The sequence below is a fragment of the Lactuca sativa genome, chromosome 2, assembly GCF_002870075.4.
Source record: "Lactuca sativa cultivar Salinas chromosome 2, Lsat_Salinas_v11, whole genome shotgun sequence".
NCBI classification, from domain to species: Eukaryota; Viridiplantae; Streptophyta; class Magnoliopsida; order Asterales; family Asteraceae; genus Lactuca; species Lactuca sativa.
Genome location: NC_056624.2, coordinates 184,763,256 through 184,780,967, shown reverse-complemented (window position 1 = coordinate 184,780,967; position 17,712 = coordinate 184,763,256). Strand labels below are relative to the sequence as shown.

General features: G+C 42.0%; 1 pseudogene; it reads right to left on the bottom strand.

Annotated features, from left to right (window-relative positions):
* Positions 1-6,017: 6,017 nt before the first annotated feature.
* LOC128132522 (5S ribosomal RNA) lies at positions 6,018-6,135 on the bottom strand (annotated as a pseudogene).
* Between the last annotated feature and the right edge of the window lie 11,577 nt (positions 6,136-17,712).

Sequence of the window (17,712 nt, the reverse complement as noted above, 5' to 3'; positions counted from 1 at the left end):
ATTCCGTGACACTATTTATATTAAAGTAAAATCGGAAATGCAGGGAGATTGTCTTCAAAAAAAAAGTAAACTTTTGGGATTTGGGAGGGCAACACTTGGGCTTTCTTTCTATTTCTAAACCAGCCAAACACTTCCTTTCTACACTTGGGCTTTTACCAGTTGATTAATAACTGGTAACTGGATCATAAATGTGTGCTCTTTTATTTTGTGAAAATGACTTTATGCGCATTCGAAACCATGACCTTCAAAGTCCATTTTACAAAATGATTAGTTGTTCCGAGATAAATCTTCAAATGATTAAGGTTTTCACTGCTTGTGTAAATCTGGATTTTCTAATTATGCAATTTGCATTTGACTATTTGGTTTAGATTTTCGGATTTTTTTTGATGAGTTTTCAGCAAAATCGAATTATAATTTTGGATTTCGGATTAGTTATCGTTTATAAAATTATAACGGAATAATAAAAAAATCAAATAAAAGTTTATTATTTATTTATTTATATATATATTTCTTATAATTACTTATTAATCTATTAAATTGTATTTTTATATAGATTATAACATAGAGTAAATTACACGAATAGGAATGGTCCTTATGGTTTGAGGTAATTTGTACGTTTGGTCCCTAACTTTTTTTTTATTAGAAAGTCTCTACTGTTTGTTTTTGTTACGCCTTTGCTCTCTATCTTACCTAAAAAAATTATTATTTAAATAGGGAAAATTGTGGGATAGGTAAGGTAAGACGAGAGGGATGAGGTTGGTTCTGTGTTTATTTAAATAAATTAAAAAATCAAGGGCAACATATTTTTTTAACTAATATAGGGACCAAGCGCGTAACAAAAACAAACAGTAAAGACCTTCCGAGTTAAAAAAATAAGTTAAGGATCAAACATACAAATCACCCTAAACCATAGGGACCATTCGTGTAATTTACTCTAGAATGTATTATCCAATAAAATACATTAATGTATACTTCTCATCAAAAGAGTTTTATCTATAAAATATTAAATTATAATATATTTCTCAAATTCTTGTTCATAAATTTTAATTCTCAACCAAACAATGGAAGGAAACAAATTATAACATTTTTAGATGATAGATTTTTAGCGAAAAAAAAAATGTTATTATTTTCTTTCATTTCCTTCCATTGTATTATTTTCTTTCATTTCCTTCCATTGTTTTCATTCTCCTCCTTATATAAAACTCGAAAAACACATTTTATTATCATTCTTTTCTTTTTGCACATTAAAAAAAAAACATAACTTTTCTCTCATTTCCATCCCCTTTTTTCCTTAAAAAACTTGAAAATAGAGTGTAAGATTAGGTAGTAAAACACTCATTTATGCATATTTTTGTAGGATGTGTCTTCGAAAATGGTTTTCTTTTACATTTTTTATCGTCTAAATGTAATATATATTTTTTCCAGCCATGTTGCTCAAAGCGTATCTATAACAACCCAAAAACAATACTAAAATTTTTCATTTAAAAACTATTGTTTTCATTCATTGATTGTATCAAAAGCCATTATCCATTACAAAATTCCAAAACATTAGAGTACAGATACATCAAGTGCGAAAATCATGTGGGGAAGATGATGTGTCATAACATGGGGCTCTTTCCTTTTGAGCTGAAAGTACTTGAAACCATAAACATAAACTATAAGCATAAAGCTTAGTGAGCTTCCCAAATTACTACATACATCATACATATCATATAACAGCATGTGGCTATGTCAGGTATGTATCAACCCCCGGGTTCGTATCAACCCCAAGTCCTTTCTACACTTGGGCTTTTACCAGTTGATTCATTTCTCAAATAACCGGTAACTGGATCATAAATGAATGTGTGCTCTTTTATTTTGTGAAAATGTCTTTATGCGCATTCGAAACCATGACCTTCAAAGTCCATTTTACAAAATGATTAGTTGTTCCGAGATAAATGTTCAAATGATTAAGGTTTTCGTAAATCTAGATTGTCTAATTATTATGCAATTTGCATTTGACTATTTGGTTTAGATTTTCGGATTTTTTTGATGAGTTTTCAGCAAAATCGAATTATAATTTTGGATTTCGGATTAGTTATCGCTTATAAAATTATAACGGAATAATAAAAAAAATCAAATAAAAGTTTATTATTTATTTATTTATATATATTTGTTTTCAATACATGTTATAATTACTTATTAATCTATTAAATTGTATTTTTATATAGATTAGAACATAGAGTAAATTACATGAATAGGAATGTTCCTTATGGTTTGAGGTAATTTGTACGTTTGGTTCCTAACTTCTTTTTATTAGAAAGTCTCTACTGTTTGTTTTTGTTACGTCTTTGGTCCCTATCTTACCTAAAAAGATTATTATTTAAATAGGGAAAAATTGTGTGGTAGGTAAGGTAAGCCGAGAGGGATGAGGTTGGTGGTGTGTTTATTTAAATAAATTATAAAATCAAGGGCAACATAGGCTTTTTAACTAATATAAGGACCAAGCGCGTAACAAAAACAAAGAGTAGGGACCTTCCGAGTTAAAAAAGATAAATTAAGGATCAAACGTGCAAATCACCTTAAACCATAGGGACCATTCATGTAATTTACTCTAGAATGTATTATCCAATAAAATACATTAATGTATACTTCTCATCAAAAAAGTTTTATCTATAAAATATTAAATTATAATATATATCTCAAATTCTTATTCAACCAAACAATGGAAGGAAACAAATTATAACATTTTTAGGGGATATATTTTTAGCAAAAAAAAAAATTTATTATTTTCTTTCATTTCCTTCCATTGTTTTCATTTTCCTCCTTATATAAAACTCAAAAAACACATTTTATTATCATTCTTTTATTTTTGCACATTAAGAAAAAAAAAACATAACTTTTCTCTCGTTTCCATCCCTTTTTTCCTTAAAAAACTTGAAAATAGAGTGTAAGATTAGGTAGTAAACACTCATTTATGCATATTTTTGTAGGATGTGTCTTCGAAAATGGTTTTCTTTTACATTTTTTATCGTCTAAATGTAATATATATTTATATATATATATATATATATATATATATATATATATATATATATATATACTCATTAGATTCATCCATTATATATTTTTTTCAGCCATGTTGCTCAAAGCGTATCTATAACGACCCAAAAACAATACTAAAATTTTTCATTTAAAAACTATTAGTTTTCATTCATTGATTGTATCAAAAGCCATTATCCATTACAAAATTCCAAAACATTAGAGTACAGATACATCAAGTGCGAAAATCATGTGGGGAAGATGTTGTGTCATAACGTCGGGCTCTTCCCTTTTGACCTGGAAGTACTTGAAACCATAAATATAAACTATAAGCATAAAGCTTAGTGAGCTTCCCAAATTACTACAGACATCATACATATCATATAACAGCATGTGGCTATGTCAGGTATGCATCAACCCCCGGGTTCGTATCAACCCCAAGTTCATAATGACTCTGAGCCCATATAGCTTAATACATAAATTATATAAGCACACAAAAAAAATCATACGATAACATACAGTTCTACTCATACAATACAATGGGTCGGCCTTGGTGCCTTCGGCCCACTTAAGGTGGTAAGAAGACTCACCTCACAGACAGATGAAAAGCTGAACAGACACGTTGCTCTGTAATCCTCACTACTTGTCACCTTTACGAACAATAGTAACCAAAACTCAAACTACCATTCAAATACCTAAAATACCCCTAGGTCAAATCCTAGTAAAAATCCATGTTAAATCAACCGAGTCAATCGAGTTGACTTGGTACGTGGTGTATACTCCTCGTGTATGCAGGACGTACCTCACAGTTGACTGAGATCGGGGAGCTAACCTCGTACGCTTAGCGTGCCCTTCAGTATGCCCTGCGTACGAGGTTGCTTGCCAACCTCCTAAATAAGTGTGTAATCCCTTAAGCATTTACGTCCAAAGTTCAAATCTAGATCACAAAAAGATGCTCTAAACCATAAAGTTGATGGGTTTTGGTCATAAGAACATCCTATGTGCTCATACAAACCCTAATGCTTGGATCTAGGTTTATCTATTATACATGCAAGCTATCCAAGACTATAAACCCTAATTCTAGCATTCAAGTAATCATATTAACATGAGAATAGGTTTAAGATATTACCTTGATTGTTATGTAGCAATAACAATCCCAATTCCTTCTTGTATTGACTTTAGAAAGCTTAGAGTCACAAATGTCACTCCTTTAATGGTTCACAAACACCAAGAGCAAGAGGATGAAGAGGAGAGAGGATGGAGGCTGCCCTAAAACGTGTGAAACCCTAGAAGGATGCTTAGCCACGTTTTTGGGTCATAAGGGATCTATATATAAAGGAGGCTATTAGAGTTATCTAACAAGGAAACCCTAAATTGGATGCTTAATCCCTAAGCAACTCATAGATTCCTTTCCTTAAGGCCTTGGACGATTTCCTCATGGGCTTTCCCATAGAATTCGTCCACTCCTTAATATAAGGCAATTCATAGCCCAAATTGCAATTATCTTATAATTACAATTCCAGTCCTTAAGTTTAATTAATCTCTTTTAGTCACAAAACTAATTACCAATTAATTCTTGACTAATATTAATTTAAACAATATGATTTCTCCTTTAATATATTATTCTCATAATATATTAATAAATCATATTTAATCCTTTCTCTCCATAATTCATCCTATCAAGTGATTTGGTGAAGGCAACCCAAAAGGACCATGCACCAGCGGGTCAAGTACATACCAAAATAGTTATGGACTTAGACACCAATCCAACAGTCTCCCACTTGGATAAGTCTAATAACTATTATGCGTATGTCTTCAGATCCTGATCTGCAATCGTAGCTTTCTAAAGCCGCTGTCAACTCTGATCCTATCATATACGTGTGTCCTTTAGATAAGGGATCATATATTCCTCCATTCTAGATATCGTATGAGATATGATTTTAAATCATTCTCTTTGTACTATTTCTCGACTTCTGATTTATGACGACTGACTAATTGAACAAATCAAATTAGTCTTAGCCCGGCCGAGCATTTACGTTTGCCATCACTAAATCATCGAGGGGCCCAAAGATATCACTTTTATCCTACTTCGGATAAAAGGAACGGATAAACTTTGATTCAATGATCGCTTGTACTCACTCACCGAATCACACACAACAATATGTTTTATGACACCAAGTTACTAGTGCGTTTTCATATTATCAATGTGCAACCGATTAGCAAGATACAACTCACACATCTCGGTTTCAAGAGTATAAGATGTTATCGTCTCGCCAATCACTCGTGATACAATCTATGGAGTGATCCAAGTGAGCGTGGGTTTGATCCAATGCTCAAATTCATATTCATAAGCACTCATGAACGTTGCAGCAAACATTTGCTTATGTCTAATACTCTTTTAGACAATCCACACATCAATTCACTACAATCTTCATTCATACCTACTTCCAACATTTGAACGACTGTGGCCCATTCGAATAATTTGACTGTTCTTAATCAATTAAATTATTCAGGAAGTCAAAACATGCAAAGTGAAACACAAGAATAATACTAATCTCATATGGCCTCAACCCTTTGAGCATAAATAAAACACCTTTTATTTATCACCATATCGATTACTCATTATTTGTCGTTTCGGGTAATCAACTTCTTACTTGAATTATTACACTTGTCTCATGCTCTTAGCATGCACACAATGTTTACCTATGGTTCTTACTTTGTGAAATAGATCAAATGAACACATTTCCAATCATACTCATTTCACAACTCCAAATCCTTCTTCATAAGTGAAAGAATATCAAATTCTTGCCACTTATAGAATATGCTAGATTCTAACATTTTATGCAATGATCCTTTCGTAATGTCATAGCACAAAAGTCACAAAGACTATTGCCAACGATATTACAAAGTCCTATATCGGAGATTGTTACAATATAATTCCTTAGATATGATGTAACATCCCCCTCTGGCACGTATCACAATATTGTCCGCTTTGGGCCACTCGGCACGAGGACTTCCCAGGGGGTCACCCATCCTGGTACTACTCCCGCCCGAGCATGCTTAACTGCAGAGTTCTTATGGGATCTGCTGCCCTCACGGCTTTAAAACGCGTTGTTATAGGGAAGGTATCCACACCCCTTATAAGGAATGTTTAGTTCTCCTTCCTAGCCGATGTGGGATCAGATCTAACCCACTTTCACCCCCCATTATAGGGTTCGACGTCCCCGTCGAACACATCGACCCGTGTCCTAGCTCTGATACCATTTGTAACATCCCCCTCTGCCACGTATCACAATATTGTCCGCTTTATGCCACTCGGCACGAGGACTTCCCAGGGGGTCACCCATCCTGGTACTACTCCCGCCCGAGCACGCTTAACTGCAGAGTTCTTATGGGATCTGCTGCCCTCACGGTTTTAAAACGCGTTGTTATAGGGAAGGTATCCACACCCCTTATAAGGAATGCTTAGTTCTCCTTCCTAGCCGATGTGGGATCAGATCTAACCCACTTAATTGTAACGTCTGTGTTTCCGGGCTTGCCATTTTTAGCAATGTAATAGTCTAGGTTAACCTTTGTAACCCGTTTTGAAATAATAAGAGTGTATTATTTGAGTATTATGTGTTTTGTGCTTAATTGCTTAATTATGTGGTTTGATTAATTAAGAATAAAAATAAGCGTCAAAATTTAAGTGTAAAATGAACTTAATATCTTTGGTTAATGTTGTAGTAGTTGAAACGAGGTTTCCGAATATATAAAGAACGCCTAAATCTGACTTCGTATGAGGAAGTTATGATTTATCGAAGTTTCGGCTTAGCGGTATGCAACCTGAAATACTCGATTTGAGATCGAGCGGTTTTTAGCCGAAGCAATCTAAACGAGGATCGAATGTCTCGTTGTTGGTATCGAAGCGATAAAAAGTTAGGCGAGAACGGACGTCAAACGAAGAAGTTATGAATTTATAACGAAGTTTTTCTGTCGCGGCCTATTAAAAATAAATAATAAAAATAAAGTCAAAATTAGCCGACGGAGTCTAAACGAAAGTTGTAGAGCGTAGTCTCACCTTCGCATGGATATAAAGAACGTCGAAAACGGAATTCGTATGAAGAAGATATGAATTTCCAAAGTTTATTAAATAATTTGTATTTAATTTTAATTGGAAAATCCGGCATTATCCGAAGGGGAGTCAGCGATCCGATCCGAAGTACGACCCGTGTAACGACCCGTCTCCGGTATGAAGATTCCATAGTATTTAATTAGAAGTTTGCAAGAGGGACTCGGCGAGTTCATGGCCTGACTCGCCGAGTAGGGACGGGATTTTATGCACGTGTTAGTCGGCGACTCGGCGAGTCCATATTCGGGACTCGGCGAGTCTGCCTGCCTGGAAGAAACCCTAAATCCCCGGGTTGCTCACTATTTAAACCACCTTATAGCCCCCAATCTCGCCTCCTTCACCCTCAGAGAGCTGTGAGAAAACCCTAATCCATCCTTGAGTGATTTAAGTGTTCTTGTGTGAAATTTTGAAGGCTTGAAGAAGAAGAAAAAGAAAGGAGCAAGGGGAAGAGGTGTAGAGCAAAGATCCAAGGGCAAACCAGAGTTCATTGAGGTATTCTTCGGATTTCCTCTCGTTTTATGCTTTAAACCTCCATTAGAACCCTTCTAGACATAGTTTGATGCTTTTCTCAAGCCTTATGATTGTATGGATGCCCTAATAGGTCGAGATATCCTTAGATCTGTTCATTTAGGAGTTGTATAACCCGGATCTATTGCCTTTTTGAAGATACTTTGCATGAAAACCCTAGATCTAGCCTTTATTATGCTTTTTGAGCCATTTTAGCTTCATGGATGCATATGGGCACGTAAAGATAGAATCTTTACGTGCTAATCGAGTTAAGGGAGCCCAGATCTATAAGTTTTATACACTGGATTCAAGCAGAATTGAGTTTAGAGTTGCTGCATGCAAGCGACTCGGCGAGTCGAAAGAACGACTCGGCGAGTCGAGTCGCGAGTCCCCGATTTTCCCGTTTTTGAGTGATGTCGAGTGGGACCAGTGAGTGGTAGAGTGGACTCAGCGAGTTTGAGGTCAGACTCAGTGATGGAGGGACTCGGCGAGTTGTTCATACAATTCGGCGAGTCCAAGGCAATCTTCTTAGCTCGAAGAACAACTCGTCGAGTTGTTCATACGACTCGGCGAGTCGGATGCAGATTGCCTGAGTGTTTGATTCGAAAGGGAACTCGTTGAGTTGATGCCATACTCGACGAGTAGCAGCGAGTAGGGTTGAGAAGTGAGAATAGGGACTTGGCGAGTTGGCGGCCCAACTCGGCGAGTCAGGTCAATTGTGGGTTGACTTTGACCAGGAGAGTTGACTTTGATCAGGAGAGTTGACTTTGACCAAGGGTAAAAGAGTCATTTTACCCCAGTGCAGTGATTAGCATTTGATTGAGTGTGTTATGGATTTGTAGCCGGGGAGATACCGGAGCAGCAGCAGTTAGCTTCTAGAGCCATACACACAACAGCCAGTTCACGAGGTGAGTTTCCTTCTAGTAGGAACGGGTCTACGACCACAATGCCAGCCCGTTTAGTTAGTAGCAATTCCGGACTTCAGTCCGAAGCAGTAGTTCAATATGCTTGATGTCTACGTGATTCAAACACGTTGTGTGTTATATGTTCCGGACTACGGGCCGATGCAATATGCAGTATATGTGTTTATGTTAGTTGATATGTGTTATGCCATGCTATGATGAGTAGTTCCGGACTTCGGTCCGATGCAGTCAGTTCCGGACTTCGGTCCAATGCAGTTAGTTCCGGACTTCGGTCCGATGCAGTGAGTTCCGGACTTCAGTCCGATGCAGTCAGTTCCGGACTTCAGTCCGATGCAGCTAGTTTCGGACTTCGGTCCGATGCAGTGGGCAAGGCCCAGTATGTGTTTTATATGTATTGTATGGTATGTGGTAGTTTGGGGGAGCTCACTAAGCTTCGTGCTTACAGTTTCAGTTTTGGTTTCAGGTACTTCCGCAAGCAAAGGGAAGAGCTCGGGATGATGACATCGCACACACCACAATTTAGTTTTGTCCTGGGAGTTGATTCAGCTTTTGATATGTTTGGATACAGTTGTGATACATCTTTTTCACAGTATTTTATCATGGTTGTTATTATGTGACACTCAGATTTATGGTTTTTGGTTATATTAAAAACTAAATTTTTGGGTAGTATTTTTGGGTCGTTTCAAGTTGGTATCAGAGCCTTGGTTTTAGGGATTCGGATACACTTCCGGGTGTATCTGAACTCAAACTAAGGGGAAATAAAAAGATTTTTAAAAAGGAAAATGTTTCCTAAAGAATTTTGAAAGCACCTAGAAAGAAAGAAATTTTTAAACGAGATAAGGGTGTGGTGCATGCGATCAGCCGAGCTCAAGTAAGTACTCCCAAATTACCCATACAAGTTAATTGTTCAGTTCCAGTTTCAGTAGAACAACATGCTAGTATAGGACTAAGGATCTAGGAGGATGCCTTATGTGCCTGCTATATGTGTTTCAGCTTTATGATTATTGCATGCTAGTATTGAGTAGACAGCAGTAGGATAGCCTGTTTAGGTTATGCCTGATAGTATGAGCTTAGCATTGTATGCTACTATAGTTTCCTCGTTATGGGGATAGAATTGCTTGAGTAGTTCTTGTGTCCGAATGCTGCTTGCTTTGTGCTTTGTGGGACTCTGAGTGATGGGAATTAGCCATTAGGTGAATACGTCACACCACATGTGATCAGGGTTGAATAATCTCAGAGTGTTGGATTTGGCCCTACTGCGCAGCTCTTGTCTGAGTCCAACCGTTGTAGGGACGAGTCTTTTACTTGAAGGATTATCTGAGCCTCGTCGCATGTGATGGTATTCAGGTGGTGGCTAATTAGCATTATAAGGAGGCCTTCAGCAGCTGAGGACTGGTTGAGTGGAGTCAGAGATTTCCCTAGGGCAAGCCTAGGATGAGAGTAGCAGAGATCAGTAGTAGTAAAAGCGACTTGGTGGAGTCAAGGCAGTTCTTGAGGAAAGTATGGATAGATATGGAAGGTAGTATGGGCCCGTACTACTGAAAGCAGAGGATCCGTACTCGAATCAAGGAAGGCCGAGACAAGACCAGGAAGCTAGTTGTAGCATCAATGATCCCTCGAGATATTTCAGTTTTCTGATGTCATTGTGATGTGTTTCAGAATGGTGGTTTTGCGTTCGAGACCAGCAGCCGGCAGTGGAGGTGCCGAGGAGGGATCAGGTTCAGGCTCGGGGGACGAGCGCATGGATGAGCAGACCCGAGAGTTTCTTTCTTCAGAGATTACTCGTATCATTATAGAGCAGACTCCTGTGATCTTCGGTTCGATCAAGGAGGGTATCCAAGAGCTGATGGATGAGAGGTTGGGCACTTTCCGTGCCGAGGTGGCGGCCATGATGGGTTCGCGCACACTTACTTTCAGGGAGTTCCGGGCATGTGGGGCTCCAGACTATCATGGGGCGCGGGACCCCGTAGCGAGTACGAGATGGTTGGCGGATGTGGCCAACGCTTTCCGCACGAGCAGGTGTCCCGAGGGGGACAAGGTTAGATTGGCGTCCTGTCTTCTGAAGGACAGGGCACGGGATTGGTGGGAGGAGGTCGGACATACCATCGGAGATGATGCAGCATTGGATGCCATGACCTGGGTTGACTTCTCTACCAGGTTCAGGGCGGAGTTTGCACCGGTTATTAAGGTGCAGCAGTTAGCTAGAGAGTTTCAGGACCTCACCCAGACTACAGAGACAGTGGCGGAGATCACCGCCAAGTTCAGGGAGAGGGCTCTTCTCGTTCCTCAGTATGCAGCCAATGAGGAGATGAAGAAGGCCCATTATCATGAGATGTTGCGGAGCGATATCCGCCAGTTTGTGAGCCGGTCCAGCTGTAAAACGTTGGATGACATGATTGCTAGGGCTCAGGAGAGGGATATTGATCTCGAGATGGAGAATAAGAGGAAATTGGAGGCGGTTTCGGGTACAGGAGTCAGCAGAGCCACGGTCGATGTGGCAAGTGTGGGAGATTGCACGAGGGGGCGTGCAAGGCAGTGAGTTCCGACTGCTACAAGTGCGGTCGGATTGGGCATTTGAGCAGGGATTATACGGCCCCTGCTACTGCCGTTGCAACATCAGATCTGATTTGCTTTCAGTGCAATCAGAGGGGACATAAAAAGTCTCAGTGTCCGAGTTTAGCTGCAGCAGGGAAGGTGGCTGCACCTGCCCCTGCTACTTTGAGGATTACAGATGGCCGGCAAGGCCGAGCTGAGGCGCCAGTGGCGAAGAGTCCTAATGTGGTGACGGGTATGTATCTTCCCTTCATCTCTATTTTACTGATTGATTGTTGCTTATGATTATATGTTTTGTATAGGGTCGTTCTCTGTGAACGACATTTCTGCTATGGTATTATTCGATTCGGGGGCTACCCGATCATTCGTATCACTTGCGCTTAGCAAGAGATTTAGTAGAGCTCCAAGGGAGCTGGATTGTCCACTAGAGGTTGAGATAGCAGATGACAGGACCGTGAGGGTCGACAGAGTATATAGAGAGTGTTCGCTTCAGTTTTTTGACGAGTAGTTTTCGGTGGACCTGGTTCCTATTCCCTTGCGAGGGAATAAGGTTATAGTAGGCATGGATTGATTGAGCCCCAATGGGGCGGTGATTGATTGTGAGCAGCAGTTAGTGAGGGTTCGCACTCCCAGAGGGGGAGAGTTAGTGATTCAGGGCGAGAGGCCACAACGCGGACCGACCTTTTGTTCTGCTGCGAGAGCGAGACGTTATTTCCAGCAGGGTTGCACTGGATATATAGCTTATGTAGTAGATGCCCGGGAGATGGGTAAGGTAGCAGTAGATGATGTTCCGGTAGTGCGAGACTACCCGGATGTATTTCCCGAGGATTTACCAGGAATACCTCCTGAGAGGCAGGTTGAGTTCAGGATCGACCTGATTCCTGGTGCAGCTCCGATAGCCAAGGCACCGTATCGCCTAGCTCCCCCGGAGATGCAGGAGTTGTCTACGCAGCTGCAAGAGCTGCTAGACAAGGGTTTCATTCGGCCAAGTAGTTCGCCTTGGGGAGCGCTGATCCTGTTTGTGAGGAAGAAGGATGGGTCGCATCGTATGTGTATAGATTACCGGGAGTTGAATAAGGTAACGGTGAAGAACCGTTACCCACTTCCGAGGATAGATGATTTGTTTGATCAGCTTCAGGGAGCATCTTGGTTCTCCAAGATCGATCTACGCTCCGGTTATCATCAGATGTGGGTTAGGGATTAGGACGTGCAGAATACTGCTTTCAGGACCAGGTATGGTCATTATGAGTTTGTGGTGATGCCACTTGGGCTCACCAATGCTCCCGCCGCATTCATGGATCTCATGAATCGCGTGTGCAGGCCGATGCTGGATCGGTCAGTGATAGTATTCATAGATGATATCTTGGTGTATTCCAAGACGCAGGAGCAGCACGAGGAGCACCTGCGGGAGGTGCTGGAGGTTTTGAGGAGGGAGAGACTTTTCACAAAGTTCTCCAAGTGTGAGTTCTGGTTACGCGAGGTGCAGTTCCTTGGTCACCTCGTCAACCAGAAGGGTATTTTGGTAGATCCGGCCAAGATAGAGGTCGTGATGCAGTGGGAGGTCCCGAAGTCTCCATCCGAGATTCGGAGCTTCCTAGGGTTGGCAGGGTATTATTGGAGATTCATTCAGGATTTCTCCAAGATAGCAGTGCCGCTCACCCGACAGACCAAGAAGTCGGTGGTATTTCGTTGGGGGCCTGAGCAGCAGGCAGCGTTCGAGACCCTCAGGCAGAGATTGTGCGAGGCTTCGATTCTTACCTTGCCAGAGGGAGTAGAGGATTTCGTAGTCTACTGTGATGCCTCGATCACAGGTATGGGAGCAGTGTTGATGCAGCGAGGCCATGTGATAGCTTACGCCTCGAGACAGTTGAAGCCTCACGAGGCTAATTATCCTACCCATGATTTAGAGCTGGGGGCGGTTGTGTTTTCCCTCAAGATTTGGAGGCATTACCTTTATGGGGTCCGTTGTACTATCTACACGGATCACAAGAGTTTGAGGTACCTTATGGATCAGCCGAGTCTGAACATGAGGCAGAGGAGATGGTTGGATGTGCTGAAGGATTATGACTGTGAGATCCTTTACCATCCAGGGAAGGCCAACGTGGTGGCCGACGCCCTAAGCCGCAAAGTGTCGGCAACCCCTATCAGAGATTTGTGTTTGAGGATGACAGTGATCACTCCATTGTTGGAGCGGATCAAGGAGGCTCAGGTTGAGGGCCTCAAGGAGGAGAGGCAAAAGTGCGAAAGGATAGTGGGCAGAGTAGCCTCGTTTGATTATGACAGTCGGGGGTTGCTGACGCTTCACGGGAGGGTGTGGGTACCGTACTGGGGAGGAGTACGACAGGTGTTGATGGACGAGGCTCATAAGTCTCGATTTTCCATCCACCCAGGGGCGACGAAGATGTATCGAGATCTTCGACCCGATTATTGGTGGCCCTGCATGAAGCGGGACGTCGCTTGGTACGTGGAGAGATGCCTGACCTACAGGAAGGTCAAGGCGGAGCACCAGAGGCCTGATGGCAAGATGCAGCCGTTAGACATTCCCGTGTGGAAATGGGAGGACATCACCATGGACTTTATCACCAAGCTTCCCGGGACCGCACGAGGAGTAGACTCGATATGGGTAGTAGTGGATCGGTTGACGAAGAGTGCTCATTTTATTCCGATCTAGGAGAGTATATCGGCAGAGAAGTTAGCCGATATCTATGTGCGTGAGATCGTGGCACGTCATGGAGTGCCGGTATCGGTGGTGTCAGATCGAGATGTCCATTTTACCTCCAGATTTTGGAAGTGGTTCCACGACGAGATGGGTACTCGTATCCATTTCAGCACCGCTTTCCACCCTCAAACGGACGGGCAGAGCGAGAGGACGATTCAGACTCTCGAGGACATACTCAGGGCATGTGTTTTGGATTTCGGTGGCAGTTGGGATATGTATCTTCCGTTAGCGGAATTTTCGTATAACAACAGTTATCATGCGAGCATTGATCGACCTCCCTTTGAGATGCTTTATGGGAGGAAGTGTAGGACCCCGATTTGTTGGGGCGAGGTCGGCCAGCGAGTCATCGGGAGCACAGAGGTGGTGCTCAAGACGACCGAGTTGATCCAGCAGGTCCGTAGTAGACTGCAGACTGCGCAGAGTCGGCAGAAGAGTTACGCCGATAGGAGGCGTTCAGACTTGGAGTTCCGGGTGGGTGACATGGTCCTTTTGAAGGTCTCACCTTGGAAGGGTGTCATCAGGTTCTGGAAGAGGGGCAAGTTGGGTCCCAGGTTTATCGGTCCTTTCAGGGTTTTGGCCCGGGTGGGTCGGGTTGCTTATTGGTTGGATCTTCCTGAGGAGCTTAGTCAGATACACAACACTTTCCATGTGTCTCAGTTGAGGAAGTGTTTGGTGGACGAGTCAGCAGTTGTTCCCCTAGAGGATATTCAGGTTGATAGCAGCCTGAATTATATTGAGAGGCCGGTCGCGGTTCTGGACCGGAAGACAAAGACCCTAAGGAACAAGGAGATTCAGTTAGTGAAGGTGCAGTGGCAACACCGGAAGGGGTCTGAGTGGACGTGGGAGGCTGAGGAGGAGATGAGGGAGCACTACCCGGAGTTATTTGCAGATTCAGCCGTAGCAGACTTCGAGGACGAACTCTGATACAAGTGGGGGAGAATTGTAACGACCCGTCTCCGGTATGAAGATTCCATAGTATTTAATTAGAAGTTTGCAAGAGGGACTCGACGAGTTCATGGCCTGACTCGCCGAGTAGGGACGGGATTTTATGCACGTGTTAGTCGGCGACTCGGCGAGTCCATATTCGGGACTCGGCGAGTCTGCCTGCCTGGAAGAAACCCTAAATCCCTGGGTTGCTCACTATTTAAACCACCTTATAGCCCCAATCTCGCCTCCTTCACCCTCAGAGAGCTGTGAGAAAACCCTAATCCATCCTTGAGTGATTTAAGTGTTCTTGTGTGAAATTTTGAAGGCTTGAAGAAGAAGAAGAAGAAAGGAACAAGGGGAAGAGGTGTAGAGCAAAGATCCAAGGGCAAACCAGAGTTCATTGAGGTATTCTTCGGATTTCCTCTCGTTTTATTCTTTAAACCTTCATTAGAACCCTTCTAGAAATAGTTTGATGCTTTTCTCAAGCCTTATGATTGTATGGATGCCCTAATAGGTCAAGATATCCTTAGATCTGTTCATTTAGGAGTTGTATAGCCCGGATCTATTGCCTTTTTGAAGATACTTTGCATGAAAACCTTAGATCTAACCTTTATTATGCTTTTTGAGCCATTTTAGCTTCATGGATGCATATGGGCACGTAAAGATAGAATCTTTACGTGCTAATCGAGTTAAGGGAGCCCAGATCTATAAGTTTTATACACTGGATTCAAGCAGAATTGAGTTTAGAGTTGCTGCATGCAAGCGACACGGCGAGTCGGAAGAACGACTCGGCGAGTCGAGTCGCAAGTCCCCGATTTTCCCGTTTTTGAGTGATGCCGAGTGGGACCAGTGAGTGGTAGAGTGGACTCATCGAGTTTGAGGTCAGACTCAGTGATGGAGGGACTCGGCGAGTTGTTCATACAACTCGGCGAGTCCAAGGCAATCTTCTTAGCTCGAAAAACAACTCGTCGAGTTGTTCATACGACTCGGCGAGTCGGATGCAGATCGCCTGAGTGTTTGATTCGAAAGGGAACTCGTCGAGTTGATGCCATACTCGACGAGTAGCAGCGAGTAGGGTTGAGAAGTGAGAATAGGGACTCGGCAAGTTGGCGGCCCAACTCGGCGAGTCAGGTCAACTGTGGGTTGACTTTGACCAGGAGAGTTGACTTTGATCAGGAGAGTTGACTTTGACCAAGGGTAAAAGAGTCATTTTACCCCAGTGCAGTGATTAGCATTTGATTGAGTGTGTTATGGATTTGTAGCCGGGGAGATACCGGAGCAACAACAGTTAGCTTCCAGAGCCATACACACAGCAGCCAGTTCACGAGGTGAGTTTCCTTCTAGTAGGAACGGGTCTACGGCCACAATGCCGGCCCGTTTAGTTAGTAGCAGTTTCGGACTTCAGTCCGAAGCAGTAGTTCAGTATGCTTGATGTCTACGTGATTCAAGCACATTGTGTGTTATATGTTTCGGACTACGGTCCGATGCAGTATGCAGTATATGTGTTTATGTTAGTTGATATGTGTTATGCCATGCTATGATGAGTAGTTCTGGACTTCGGTCCGATGCAGTCAGTTCCGGACTTCGGTCCGATGCAGTCAGTTCCGGACTTCGGTCCGATGCAGCTAGTTCCGGACTTCGGTCCGATGCAGTGGGCAAGGCCCAGTATGTGCTTTATATGTATTGTATGGTATGTGGTAGTTTGGGGGAGCTCACTAAGCTTCGTGCTTACAGTTTCAGTTTTGGTTTTAGGTACTTCCGCAAGCAAAGGGAAGAGCTCGGGATGATGGCATCGCACACACCACAATTTAGTTTTGTCCTAGGAGTTGATTCAGCTTTTGATATGTTTGGATACAGTTATGATACATCTTTTTCACAGTATTTTATCATGGCTTCGGATGACGCATGCCATGACGTTTTGGACCTGTACGCCCCTAGCCTCCTATAAATAGGATGCGAGGGCAGCCGACTCTTTTGTTCTTTTTCTCTCTTCTCTCTCCCGTTTTGCATCGTTTTGCGTGCCAGAAATACCCGAAGCCCGAGTATTATTCTTGAGCCCCGAAGCAAGTCCCGAGATCCCGAAGATCCCGAGAAGTGCGGTTCCCGAGCCGAAGCTCTGCCCGCGAGAAGTTCGATTTTTGTAGAGATCTTCCAGATCTGCTGAGGATTACTACTTCTGCAAGTCGTAATGCTGTCCGATCATCTTCTGATCAAGTGAGTGTATACTACCTTTCATAAACACGATAATAATACAAGTACGGTTTGAGTGTATTAAGTAAATTGTGGTTTATATGTGTGAGGGTGTAGTTACTTTCTTCTAACGCGTAACTATGAAGTATTTTATACGATATACTTGTTATGTGTATATTTTGTGGTTATATGCGTGAATGGATATTCACTTTATTCTATCTCATAGATCTGATTTGTTTTCTATGAAATACGTGTTATGTGGTATGCATCATCTGTTATGTGGAATATATATTGAATGAAAATGATATACATGTTTTAAACTATGTATGAAAATATATATTCTTATCTACTAATATGTTGGGTAGAACATGGGTAGATAGTTGGTGTGTAATAAACAGATGAGAGGCCTCGATGTAGTTGTTATTGTTGATCTAGTTATTCAGCGGAGTATGGATAACGACCACGGACTCTTTCTAGACAGTCCAGTGGAACGCTAGCAGGTTCATAACCTGTAGGTGTTGTGAACGATGTGTTCACCGGTGTACTCTACCCCCCCTCATGGTTGCCTTTAGGATATCTATTGTTGAGGAAACCCCTTAGCAGTAATGTCCGTCCCGATTAAAATCCTAGATTAGGTCCCTTGAGATAGATGTTGTTTTAGGGACGTAAAGTGAGGTAACGGGAATGGGTAATCGGGATAGTGATTGGTTGGTGAAATTAAATATAACTTATTTATCGTGGGTTAAAAAGCCTATATGCTC